General features: G+C 37.2%; 2 non-coding genes across 2 annotated transcripts; both read left to right on the forward strand.

Moving 5' to 3' along the window:
• Window positions 1-10,127: 10,127 nt before the first annotated feature.
• Trnar-ucg (transfer RNA arginine (anticodon UCG)) lies at window positions 10,128-10,200 on the forward strand. The gene has a single exon. It is a non-coding gene; the product is annotated as a tRNA-Arg (tRNA).
• A 1,212-nt stretch (window positions 10,201-11,412) lies between these two features.
• Window positions 11,413-11,531, forward strand: LOC112054686 (5S ribosomal RNA). Its single transcript, XR_002887463.2, has one exon. It is a non-coding gene; the product is annotated as a 5S ribosomal RNA (ribosomal RNA).
• The last annotated feature ends 2,427 nt before the right edge of the window (window positions 11,532-13,958 follow it).

The raw sequence follows: 13,958 nt of genomic DNA on the forward strand, positions 1-13,958 counted from the left end.
TCATACATAGGTATATAAGCCGTCAAGTTGAAAGTCAACTTTCAAACGCACAGCATGGCTTCAGGATCGGACGTTCTACTGCCAGTAACCTATTAACTTTCCATGCATATGCTACTGCGGTTCTGGACGGTGGATATCAAGTTGATGCAGCGTATTTTGACTTCCGGAAGGCGTTTGATACCGTAGATAATGACATCCTTCTTCGTAAATTTGCGAGTATCGGATTTACTCCTACGTTGCTGAAATTCTTCTCCGACTACCTCCGTAACCGGAGCCAGTACGTTCACTTCAACGGGTACGTTTCGAACCCATATCATACGTTTTCCGGAATAAGCCAGGGCTCGAACCTAGGTCCTCTAGAATTTACTATATTCATTAACGACTTGCCTGATGTTGTTAGTTCAGCTCACTGTCTGTTGTTTGCTGATGACTTGAAATTGTTCTTACGAACCGGGACATTGGTGGACTGCGACCTTTTACAGAGAGACATTCAAAATGTCGCTGAGTGGAGTGACCGTAATCGGCTGATGTTTAATGAAACTAAGTGTTCTGTAGTAACGTTTACGAGATCGCTCAGACCTTATGAATACCACTATAGATTGGGAGACGTGGTATTGGAACGACAATCTATCGTGAAGGATTTAGGGGTATTGATGTGTTCCGATCTAAGTTTTGTTGACCATATAAGGACTATCACGACTAAAGCCTACAAAACCCTCGGTTTTGTATTAAGACAATCGAGAGATCTTGAAAGTGTCGCAGCGATTAAAATACTTTACAATAGCTTTGTGAGAAGTATATTAGAAAGTAACTCAGTTATCTGGAGTCCACATGAAGTTAAATATAAACTCATGTTGGAGAAACTTCAAAAAAAATTTCTAAGGTGGCTGTACCGCAAACAGTACGGTTATTATGTTGGCTATCCTTACGTATATCCCACTTTGTTTTTACAAGGTATGCTGGGGTATGATTCACTAGAGGTGAGACGTAGCGTAGCTCTAGCGGATTACTTCTTCCGACTGATTAGGGGCGAATTGTCTAACCCTTCAGTGCTAGAGTTAGTTCCGTTCCACATACCCAATATACAAAAAAGGGCACGCAAAATGAAGCTATTTACTATTCCAACATGTAGGTTGGTGCAAACCCGCGAGTCACCTCTTGTTCGCGCGTTGGCTTTGCTAAGCGGAGTATTGGAGTGGAATCCGGGCTTAGATTTGTTTTTCTCCTCGCCTGCTGAATTTCACAGGACTTTTAGCAGATACGTACAAGTAATGCAGTAATTATAGATAGTTTATATAAACACATTAGGTTAAGCCTGTAATGTTTATATATGACATATGTGTATAAAATAAATAAATAAATAAATAAATAAATAAATAAATTTTCTTGTGTGCCCATGGGCCCCAGACTAGTTTAAGACGGCGCTGGCCGAGACCTAAGTACATTAGGTCTACGTCTCTAAATATACCTACCTACTAACATGTAGACAGTAGTTTACTCACTACAATAGTCGCAGTAGACGCTCGTATGTAGAGCCACAAAGGAGCAATAAAACGACGCAGCCAGACAATGATATCGATCCGCGAACGGAACCGGCGACACCGCTACCTCGCTACCCCGCCGCGCTACCCACTACCCGCTACCCACTACCTCTACCCGCTTCACGCTACCCGCCACTGTATCCTACATCGGTTTACACTTTGAAAGATGATTGAGTTGCCAATATAGTTGCCAACTAAAAATAATTGCTACTTTCCTACCGACTTATTCACTGTGAAATTCAATGGGAATTCCTAATTCTAACAGGGCTTCATACTAAACTATCTATTACAGAACCAATAATAGTCAATAGTCCATACCTATTCATTTAATTCAATTAGGGTTAGTTAGCTTTTTAATAGAGTGCCTGTCATAGCCAGATCTTCGTCTTTTTTGACGTGACAACGTCTTTTTTTTTTTTATTTAGGTTAGTTTACAAGCACTTTCGAAACATCAGATATAAGGTAGGTACCTAATGATGATAAAAATTAGTCGAAAACTTAAAATTAAATTTACGAAGGTCCCAAAAGCGCCTTGGTCCGAGATGAACCCACAACAAACTTAGCTAGGTTTTTATGTTTTAGTTTATCACCATTTAACAATAGGTATAAGTAGCCAGTCATGTAATACAATTCATTTACAACCAAATCTCCTTATACAAGAGATAATTTGGAACTTACCTACCTACCTTACCTTAAATAAACGATACTCGATTGCGGGTTTGTAAGGTCTTGTTGCGATGATGTAGGAATACCATCAGTGGCGTGCACAATATTTTTAACTAGGGTATGCACTCTGAGTAAAAATTGAAAAGTTCTTTTTCCAACTATGCATTCTGTGGTCCAACAGGTTTGTATTGAATCCTCAGGGTATAGGCAGTGCATTTTTGCATGTATGAAGTGCACGCCACTGAATACCATTCTGTAACGTACTACATAGATACCTACTTATTCTTTAGTGTCCGGAACCGGCTTCTAAAAGTTGCTGCTATCTTTTCATTCAATGACATCTGAAAATATTAAATAGTCAATCCGGACAAAGACATGTATGGTTTCCCATACCATATGAATACTCCTTCCGTATCTTACCCTAAAGAGAGTCCCTATATCCTCACACCCGATTATCCTCCAGATGATGACATGACCAATGAAAGCGATCAAGGCAAAAAGCAGTTTCAGTTGAGACCACACCTCTACGCGACTGCTCCGAACAATCGGCGAACAATGCGCACAAAGGGAATACTCTCTTCCTATTGTACGCCACAATGCAAGCCCCGCCCACGCCAAGCCGGCATTGTTTCATGTACCAAACACGCACCCTTATTGGTATTTTTTTTTAAATGAGAACTTTCTAGATGTCTTGAAGACGTCATTGTCTTAGCAAACCATCAAAATCCCGCCTATTGGTATTTTTTGTACTAAGAACTTTCTAGTAGTTTCGTATAACTTAAAGACAATGTTTTCAAATCTTCTAAAACTCGCTCCCTCGCTTGAGTATTTTTAATTTTTGAAACCAATTTTTTTTTTATTTTGTATACGAGTATACGTATAGGTACCTACTAAAAATAACCGTTTCCTAATGTTAGTTAGTTAGTTAGTTAGTTGTAAACTGAGAACTTTCTAGATGTCTTGAAGACGGTTTCAACCAAACCATCAAGATCCCGCTTGTTGGTATTTTTTGTACTAAGAACTTTCAAGTAGTTTCGCATATCTTCAAACAATGTCTTCAAATCTTGTAAAACTCGCTGTTTTTTGGGTAAATTATTGGAACCAAAAAAGTTTTAATTTACCTAGATATACCTATCGTTATCAACCCATAATCGAATCACTGCTGAGCTCGAGTCTCCTATCAGAATGAGAGGGGTTAGGCCAATAGTCCACCACGCTAACCCAATGCGGATTGGTAGACTTCACACACGCAGAGAATTACGAAAATTCTCTGGTATGCAGGTTTCCTTACGATGTTTTCCTTCACCGTTTGAGACACGTGATATTTAATTTCTTAAAATGCACACAACTGAAAAGTTGGAGGTGCATGCCCCGGACCGGATTCGAACCCTCACTTTCCGAAATCGAAGGCAGAGGTCATATTCACTGGGCTATCACCTACCTATAGGTATAGTAAAAATAACTGTTTTCTTATTGGTAGTTTTGTAAACTGAGAACTTTCCAGAAAGCTGACATGACCAGAAGATGAAGATTCTAAAAATTCACACTTTCTTTTTGGTATTATTGTTAGCTGAGAACTTTCTAGAAGAGACTTAGGTAGGTATCTACACATGTCTTAATTTTCTAAAAATTCAAATTTCCTTTTGGGAGAATGGGAGATTTTGTAACCTCAATAGTGTTCTAAAAATCATTCCCTTACCTATTGGTATTTTTTTAGAACTTGAGAACTTTCTAGATATTTCAATGTTGAAGACTTCACAAGTCTTTGAAATAAGTAGGTACTTACCTACTTTTTGTAACCTAGGCCTATAGCCAAGTGGCACGTCGATTCTCTTTCTACGATCGCTAACGCTTCGAAAACTAGAAAAATGTATGGGAATGACATTTGCTATCGACAGGTCACGTGATCAAGATCTGTCATTCCCATGCATTTTTCTAGTTTGCGAAGCGTTTTTTTTATTCTTGGCAAGTAAGCCCTTGACTACAATCTCACCTGATGGTAAGTGATGATGCAGTCTAAGATGGAACCTGTTAGGAAGAGGATGAAAATCTACACTCTTTTCGGTTTCTACACGACATCGTACCGGAAAATCGCTTGGCGGTACGTCTTTGCTGGTAGGGTGGTAACTAGCCACGGCCGAAGCCTCCCACCAGCCAGACCTGGACAAATTAAGAAAATCTCCAATCTACCCACCCGGGGATCGAACCCAGGACCTCCGCGCATACCACTGCACCACGGAGGCCGTCAAACGTTTGCGATGGTAGAAAGAGAATAGACATACCACTTGGCTACAGGGGCTGAGAACTTTCTTGAAGTTTCCACTGTCTTTGTAGGTAGATACCTACTTATGGAAAACACGCAGGTAGGTCTAAGTATTTCAAATAACACGAGAGCTTTCTAGAGTTTTCACATAGGTAATACCTATCTACCTACTATCTTGAAGGCGGAATTTAATTTTCTTTGTAAATGAATGTCTCTCCGAAGTTTTATAAGTCATGTTATGTCAAAATTTTTTTTTTTTTAATTTCATAGTAGGTTTCATTTCAGGTAGACTTAGCTTAGAAGTTTTACATGATTTGAAATTTCAAATTAAAAAAAAAAATTTTTAGGTAGATAAACGGTGTGAAGTCTGCCAATCCGCGTTGGGTCATCGTGGTGGACTATTTGCCTAAGTCCCTCATTCTGTGAAGAGACTCGTCCTCAACAGTGAACCTCTTAGGGGTTGTTAATGATGATGATGATGATGATGATGATGATGATGACAAAGATGAAGTGAGCATTTCTAATTTCTGAGGATTTGATCATAACCTCAGGAAAGGAAGACTTACAAAATTACAAAATAAAACCGATGTGTTTCTATTCTCGAGCCCCGGACGTGGACTTGAACGAAGGAGCTTATGATATCTATAGTATAGATATCATAAGCTTAGACTTAACTACAGGTTAAGGTTCAGTAGGTATAGATTCTATACTAAACCTTAACCTGTAGTTAAGTCTAAGTACGTAATCTGCTGATTTCCGCGAGTCGGAATAATTAAAATTGTTTCTAACATCTATAGTCATTTCCCGAACACTGAAAACGGGAATGTGGATGTGAAAAATGTTGAGGTATAACCATATTCCTCATCAGTCCTCATATTCTCTTCCTATTAACATCTCCGTGACGCTCGAGTACAACCACATTTAGTACCAACTCCTCTCCCAATATCTAAGACAAAAAAGTCACCCAAGCGCGACAGAGATGATGGACTGTATAGTGTATCGTGACCAAAGAAACCGATTGCTCTTCCCATTGTGGGGAACAATGCAAGCCCCGCCCACAACAAAGGCGGCATTGTTTCATGTACAGAGCGGCGCGCCCATTGGTCGAGACGGAATCTCGTAGTCACATGACCACCCGCGGTCTCGGTGAAGAATGCGATCGAAAAAATGATCACGTTAGCTAGGGTTGCCTCCACAGATATTTAGGAGTGTACCGTTGAAGCTTCATTATGAACTTTAGGTATTTATAACGGCTTAGTACAGCTAGCTTGTAGGATAGATATGGATCGCAGACACACCGTGCTGTTCCAATATGGATTGGCGGATTTCAAGTGATTTTATTTAACCATACAACAATCAGTTGCAGTACAGGGCCAGGCCTTCCTTCCTAATAGTATTAGAAATCCACCAAATTTTTAACCAATACTATCAAATCTATACTAATACCTATTATAAAGCTGAAGAGTTTGTTTGTTTGATTGATTGAACGCGCTAATCTCACTGGTCCAATTTGAAAAATTCTCTCAGTGTTAGATAGCTCATTTATCGAGAAAGGCCATTATCCCCATATTCCTACGGGAACGGGAACCACGTGGGTGAAACCACGCCGCGTCAGCTAGTATTATGATAATAACAAAGATGCAGACCAGGCTTAATGGATTAATACTCTCCGAAACTCGAAAGTATAAAACCACACCACCAACTTCTCAAATCCTGGATGAGAATTTGAAATGAAAAATATTTTATAAGAAAGAAGAAAACTCATTTTGACATTGAAAATTTTGATGGAAATCTGATTTTCTTGTAAACGGTTTTCTATCTATCTTGTTCACGAATTTTCACTCAAACTAACTTAACGATGCATTTCTGCTATAATACCTACCTATCTAAAATATCTTTTTGGTTTTGATGTAGACATTTTCTCTGACTTATCATGTTTGAAAGTCTCATAACTATAATTTTAAAGCTACTACTTAAATTACCATCATTACAACTATTATAAGCTTTCTAATCCAACGTTTACTTTCGGTTTTTTATTAATAAAATCATACGATATTCAATTGGCAACCCTAGATTGTTATCTAAGCAGCTACTTAATTTATTTTCATAACTAAAAATACACTCTATCGTAAAACAATAAGGTATTTATTTGAATAGTTCGTAACACGCACATGCCAGACGCTTTTAATCGAGCTCGCAAGCCGTTGATCGGAGGTAAATTGACAGCTCCCTATAAATAATGCGGTATAGGCACAGAAAAGATATTACAACCAGTAGTTGGACTTCATACTAGAGGTCGAAACGCGAGCTATACCTACGCTCCTTGAACATGGGGTGATCGTAGGGTGAAGACAGTCGCGACTGTGCCGCGGTGACGAACGAACGCACGGTGTATTAAGAGAGTAAAGTGTATTAATAGTATTAGATTTTTTTAATTATGACCAGTAGGAAATACTGTGCCGTTTTTGGATGCATGAATTCAAAATTATCCCATCCAGAGATAACTTTTTTTAAGTTACCTGGAAACTCTGAAAGGTTAACTTTAAAATAAATTTACTTATTAGTAGGTAGGTACATAATCTTGTATTTTTTAATGGATAAGGTATTTCCTTTTATCTCCAGAATAAAGGTAGGTATCTGGATTAGTAAATAAAGTGAATAGAGTAAAGGAAAGTGATTGACACGATTGAAATATGTAGCTATACGCGGTTCATGAATCACGATACAGTAGGTACGATAAGCTTGTATTAAAACCTCGACTGCTTGTACAATGTATTGTGTGACTGTGCTCGGATCATTTGTGTTTTGTTACCCGACTGCGGCGAAGCCCAAAGGAGGAGTATGTGTTTGAATGTTATGACTTGTTGTTGTATGCGGGCGACGGGAGGAAAGGACTGCGCGGGTGTGAAGTCGTACGCGCTGGGCATCGTTACCCCCCTCCCGGACCGCGCCGACCTTCGGGAGTGTTACGAACAAATTTGCCAAGCACACATACTGATAAATGATATGTCATTAAACTCGTCTAGATAGGCCGAGTGTCACTGGGTAACTTAGTTCTTAAAAAATCAAAATGGCGGATTTTATGCACTTTAATGTGCAAGCTCATAAAACTTTTGCTCAGCTTGGCATTGGTGACAAGAATTTTAACCGACTTCCAAAAAGAATCGTATCGTATTTACAGCGATATTTCCGTCATTTGTAAACCGTTTCTTTTTTGTTTGGATGAATATTCTTTCAGGTTAGTCCCATTTTTTTCATGTCAGGATCTGATAATGGCATCCTAGAGAAATCTAGGGGAACTATCGTATCGTAGGGACAATTAGTGCGTTTGTTCATTGTTTCATTATCTATTTTAAATCACTACAATTTCATGAAATTGAAGGTATTTATCTTTTTTTTTATTTGTTCACGTAGTGTGGAGGTAATACCTAGATGGCATCACCGAAATAAATATGTTTAAGAATACGACCAATCCTTCAAGATCATTGACGTAGTATCAGCCTTCATTAAATCAACCAATCAAAAAACACGCATTTTTATTTATCACTTCCCATTTTACTACAATTTACAAAGTATTTTATTTGTTTATATAAAAAAAGTTTATTTACAATCACAAAACTAAGTGGAAACACAAAGTTAGCAAATGTAATTAAATTGCTGCATGCGGGCAGCCCTATGACATGTTTACGTACCGCGCGGCTGTAGGTATTTATTTCAAAAATACGGCCGAGTTATTATACTGCTTGTAATATCTTTACTGTGGTATAGGGCAACCAATACTACCTACGACTGCAGATGATTTTGAATTTGGAACGAATGGTTTTTTTCTAAGCCCTTTGCTTCGCGCGTCGAGTCTTTTTGCGTTTTTTACCTTCATTATTTTTTTTTGTAAATAGACTAGCGAACCCGGTTAAGCTTCGCTTTGACTTTTGTGCACTTCTTCATTACCTTACCCCTACCTATCTCTACCTTATCCCTACCCTACCCCTACCCTAAAAAATCTCTCCGTAAGAACCATCCTCGTACTTATTACTTAATACTTACTGTAACTTAGGTACCTATTTAATTAATTCTAGCTAGCCATTGACGATCAAGTATACCCACGTTTCTGCAGCACCCACGGTTATAGGTAACTGATCGTGTGTTGGTCGCTGCGTGTATGAAGGCTCGACTTGACGCATAGGTAGGTACATGAAACGTGTTCGCTGCGGGCAGTGCTGCTTGAAACGTGGTTATACTTGATCGTCAATGGCTAGTAGGTATGACACGCTCAGCTCAGGTAGGTATAATTAAAAAAACTTGACCGACTTAAATATAAAAAAAAATGGTACCTACCTATCTACATTAGGTACAGCTACAAAAAGAGAAAACTGACATCGTAGGTATGTACTGATCAGTTTGAAGGCGGTGCCAAGCCAGTGGCTTGTTAATTAAAGCCGTTTCTGAAAGGACCACATGAAAAAACTGCCTGAATGAAAACCATAAATCATTAGGATTATAAATATCTTAAATTAATACATCAATTGGTACCGGTATCAAAATAATCAGAAGGTAGCACATACTTTACTTACGATGTTACTTTTCGCTTTTTAGTTTAGTAAATGCCTACTTGACAGTGTGTAGCTAGAGTCAGAAGAGATACTTGAGCATGGCAAAATTGGCGACCTTCCTTCAGAACGGCACCGAAGGGGCAAACACATTCGGTCGAGTGTTCTTCTGCTGCAGCAAATTGCCTCTTGTCGGCCAACTGAAGGCTGAGGAACCTAATTTTGCAAAGTTACCCAACCTGAGAATACCTACCTAGGTACCTAATCTACTCTTTACCTATTTACCTAGGTATATCGTATCTAAGGTAGGTAGGTATGTAGTTTTAAACAAACCTAGGTACGTAAGTAAGTAGGTATAATTATTAAAAATTATTATTAAGTAGGTACCTACTTTAAACACCTAGGTACCTAGATGCTTTTTAGAAAATCTTCATTTATGTACCTATTTATGTAACCTAGATAGGCCTTGTAGGTAGGCTGTGTCTTGTAATAAATATTGCGTTTAATTGGTAAAATAAAAATAAATAAATGAGAGACTAATGATAAAAATGATATCGATGTATTTAATTTAATGAGATACGTAAAGTAAGCAACCACAGACCACCTAGTTGCTTACTTTACGTATATCCATTATCCATCAAGTGGGTAAGCATTATTTTAGTCAACTAGCGCCATCTATTAAAAAATCATCAAAGCTTTACGTGGAGTAAAAAATAAATTATGGAGTGAGTTTGAAACGTGATGTCGTTGTAGTTCTAATAAAACACGTAAGATGTCACTTTTATAGCCTTGTTCAAGGTAAAATAATCGACTTTGAAAACATGCAATAAGTTGATTAACTTTTATAGACACCATGGATAATATAATTTATATTATCCTCGAGTAGATCCAGTGCAGCGTATGCGTAAAGGATACGTACCTAGGTATATTTTAATGTTAATCAGTAAATAGGCTCATAACTTCCACGAAAAATGAAATAAAAACGAAGTAAGTACGTTTTCGTCAATTAACTGAGTTGTCAGTTGTATCAGTTACAAAAGACATCACTATTTGAAAAGAATAATCGATATTAAAGATATTTGTTCTTTATTTTCCGCACATCGTATCGAAGACCGTGTGGCCTAATGGATAAGGCGTCGGACTTCGGATCCGAAGATTGCAGGTTCGAGTCCTGTCACGGTCGCATTTACATTTCCTTTTTAGTTTTTTTCAACTCGGTACTAATGATTGCGTAGTATTTATTATTTTAAATTATTCGAACAAAATAATTCAATATTTTAAATGTAATGAAGCATCGATCTAATATTTCCATTTTGTAATGAAGTCGGGGTTTTAATTTGTTGAAATTATTGTAATTTTTTGTATGGATCTCATGATTCAATTAAATTCGCAATTAAATTTAAAAAGTTTATAGGTAACCTACATACCTACACAATCCTTGCCGGTCTGAAATATAATTGCCGTACCTATTTCAAAATAGGTATCTTGTCTCGTTGAAGCCGGTTTAAAAATGTCTCTATGAATTAACAATAATATTAAAATAGGTAGGACAGGTCCTACGTGAGTTGACTTTTTAAATTGGCAACAACGTGCAGAACTTTATTTAGAATTATGAGTTACAAACCAAGAAAGAACAAGAATTTAGATAAGAAGGTTTATGATGATTATATTTAAATTTTCTCTACACTCGCGCGCGCGCGAACGCGGTGTGAAATAAACAGTCACGAGAACTTCACACTCGTTTAATTCAGTTTGGTTCGCGGCTTTTTATCGAGAATTTATTAAATATAAAATGAACTGCATTTGCGGAGCAAGTGTAGAGCGTGATAATAAGATAATATAAACAATGTGTTAAAAGCGCCATCTATTTTTCTTCTCATAAACTACATAGTAAAGATTGTGTGTACTATCAGTATCATTGTGATTTCAACTTTTCAAGTAGTTCTTTACTGAGTATACAGATGTCACTGAGTATGAGTAACAGAATTTTGTTCAAATGGAATTCTTATTTATAACTCATAAGTTTATTAATGCAATTCGTTTAGTTATTCAAATACAAATTTGGTTATTCAAAGTGGGCCTGCACAAAATATACTTACTTGTTCTCAATGAGTATTTATCTGTTATAGCTCTATGGAGTACATTGAATATAGCCCGCCAATCCCCATTAGAACAGAGTGGTGGGTTTAAGCTCTATATCCCCTCTCCTATGAGGAGAGTGGTCTGGCGTTGTAGCAGTGACTTTAACAGCACATCTTATAATTAATTTGTTGACCATATAAATATTTGTTCTTAGTTTTTATGAAGTTGAGTCTTGAATTAAATTTCAAATAAAAAAAATACAATATACCTTATATAAAATCGGATATATAACTGTAATTTAAGAAACATTGTCGCCAACGTCCATACCATGTTGAATACACCGGTTCTCGTCCGATCACCGAAGTTAAGCAACATCGGGCGCGGTTAGTACTTGGATGGGTGACCGCCTGGGAACACCGCGTGATGTTGGCTTTTTGCAAGATTTTTCGTTTTGTTCTGTTTTTTTAGGTGTAATGTCAACTGTAATATAATTGTAGATTTTTATCTGTAAATTTCAGCCAGTTCCATAATCACCTCGTGAAGTAGTAACAAACACCCATACAGATACACAAACAGTCGCCTTTACTAGATAAAATATTTATGTTTCTTCATACCTACTTCCTAGTTACCTACCTATATACCTACTACCTACTACCTAGTTTGCTCTTTGATGTAGTAGGTAGTTCAAGCCTATGAAATAGAACAGCGTGGCGGAGCCAAGCGCCATATCTCCTTTTCTTATGGAGCTAATATTATGATTAAATACCCAATTTGTGTTTTCCGATCGTGATATTGCAAGACTGATGGGCTGGTAGGCTGAAGGTAGAGTCGCCAATATTTTTTCAGAAAAAATATAGTATTTTCAGATTTAGCTATAAAAAAATAAACGCATAATTCAAATATAGTATTAAAAGGAATAAGCAAAATCGACATTTATTTTCAAAAATCAATAATTTATTCACACTTATTGCATTTTTCAAGATTTATTTGTCTGAAATAACCACTTGCAGTCGGGTAATAATAATAAGTGTCATAATGCATTTTCGCATTTGTTTTTTTTTTTAATTTTTGAAAACCAAAAGCATTTTGTTTTTCTAATTTGTTCGTTTAATGTTTGGAATTCAGTAACATAGAAAAGAAACATTCGGATAGACACTATTGCATCTGTCAAAAATATTAATGTTTATTTTTAAATTTAAATTTAAATTTTGTGTGTTTGATTAGTGTTGAAAATATACTTAGTATTTTTGCGTACTACATATATTTCATCAACAGTAGGTAGGTATATACTTAGTACGCAGACCCGAAATATAGTAGGTACAATACTATATATTATAGTACGGTTGGCAACGCTAGCTGAGGGCGCGAAATATGCGGTCACCCGGATGGCGGCCGGTCAAAAGCCTCATATCCGGCGCCGGTCGACCGGAGTTACGATCGAAAAATCCTTCATAAGCCCCGCTCTATGAATCCGTCTCGAAGAGACTGTTATTTCACACTGATTTCATTAACTAACCATCCACTAAATGTCTTTACTGTAATAGTTAGAACGAATAGTCTATACTAATATTATTAACATGTAAAATTGAAAATTTTGAAAAACCCTCGATTGTCATGAATTTATTAATTACACTCTCGATCAAGTCGCGTATATTTGCAGACATTCGGTTGTTCTTCCCCACTTTCAACCCTACAACTTTTAAACGGCTCAACCGATTTTCTTCAAATATGTCTAAGAACACTAGTCCGTAAATCAAGTTTGATACAAAAAAAAAACTACATTGAAGTCGCTTCATCCGTCTGGGAGCTATGGCTACAGACAGACTGACAGACAGACACGTCAAGCTTATAACACCCCTCTTTTTGCATCGGGGGTCAAAAAGAAGTCGGTGAGGTCAGTAGGTAGATCTCTGGATCTACTAAACTGATTTAATTTTTTTTTACCAATAGTAAGCAACGTTATTTGTAAGTGTCATGCTATTTTATACTCGTTTTAACGTGGGTGAAATAATTAAAATACCTAACTGCTTACTTGAGCCAGTGGTTACTCTACCTGACTTCAAAACGCAAGCCACTTCTTGTTTCAAGTCTTGCGTCAGGCTAGATTATTCTGAATTTTCTTTCTTCTAAGAAATTTTTCGCCGCGGAAACTGCGAGACCTCTACTAGCATAAATTAAAGCCATAGTCTCGTGTCTCGTAGACTTAAACTTAAGCTATAATGGTTCCAAACGCACCTAGGAGGTGCACCAACAAACACAGATATCTTTTTTATTAATGAACAGTAAGTATAGAACTTTCTTGCTTCATAATCATGATTTCTCAGCAGCGTATAGTTATTCAATAAACCGCACGCATCAAATAAAATAACACGTAGGTAGGCGAGTGGTGTTAACATTGAATACAGCGCGTAACGAACGGGATAACCCTAAATATTACCGAACTCGGGCACGTAGTGGGCAAAAATTTGCCGTTCTCAGATCAACAAGAGATCTCGCTGAAAATCATCGACGCGAAAAAACATACCGGCCGCCCGCGGTACAAGTTACAGACGACTGTAACAACAATCAACTGCATAGTGCCATGCGTAAACAAAAAAATATTCTATTCTCTAACTGAAACGATCTTATTTATGTCGAAATCCGTAAAAAGGCTGTAAAGTGGTCCAAATTTTACATAGAAAGGCTAGAAAATGTAACCATCAAGTAGGCACTTAAGAGGGCAGCCAGGAGTTTTAAAGAATTGCAATACCAATTTAAAATGATTCACATACACGTACATTTTCATTTCTTATATTCGAAACTAAGGCTTGGAATTCTTTCCTGAAACACATAAGAATTATTGAATACACATAAGAAGTG

The sequence above is a fragment of the Bicyclus anynana genome, chromosome 3 (assembly GCF_947172395.1).
Source record: "Bicyclus anynana chromosome 3, ilBicAnyn1.1, whole genome shotgun sequence".
NCBI classification, from domain to species: domain Eukaryota; kingdom Metazoa; phylum Arthropoda; class Insecta; order Lepidoptera; family Nymphalidae; genus Bicyclus; species Bicyclus anynana.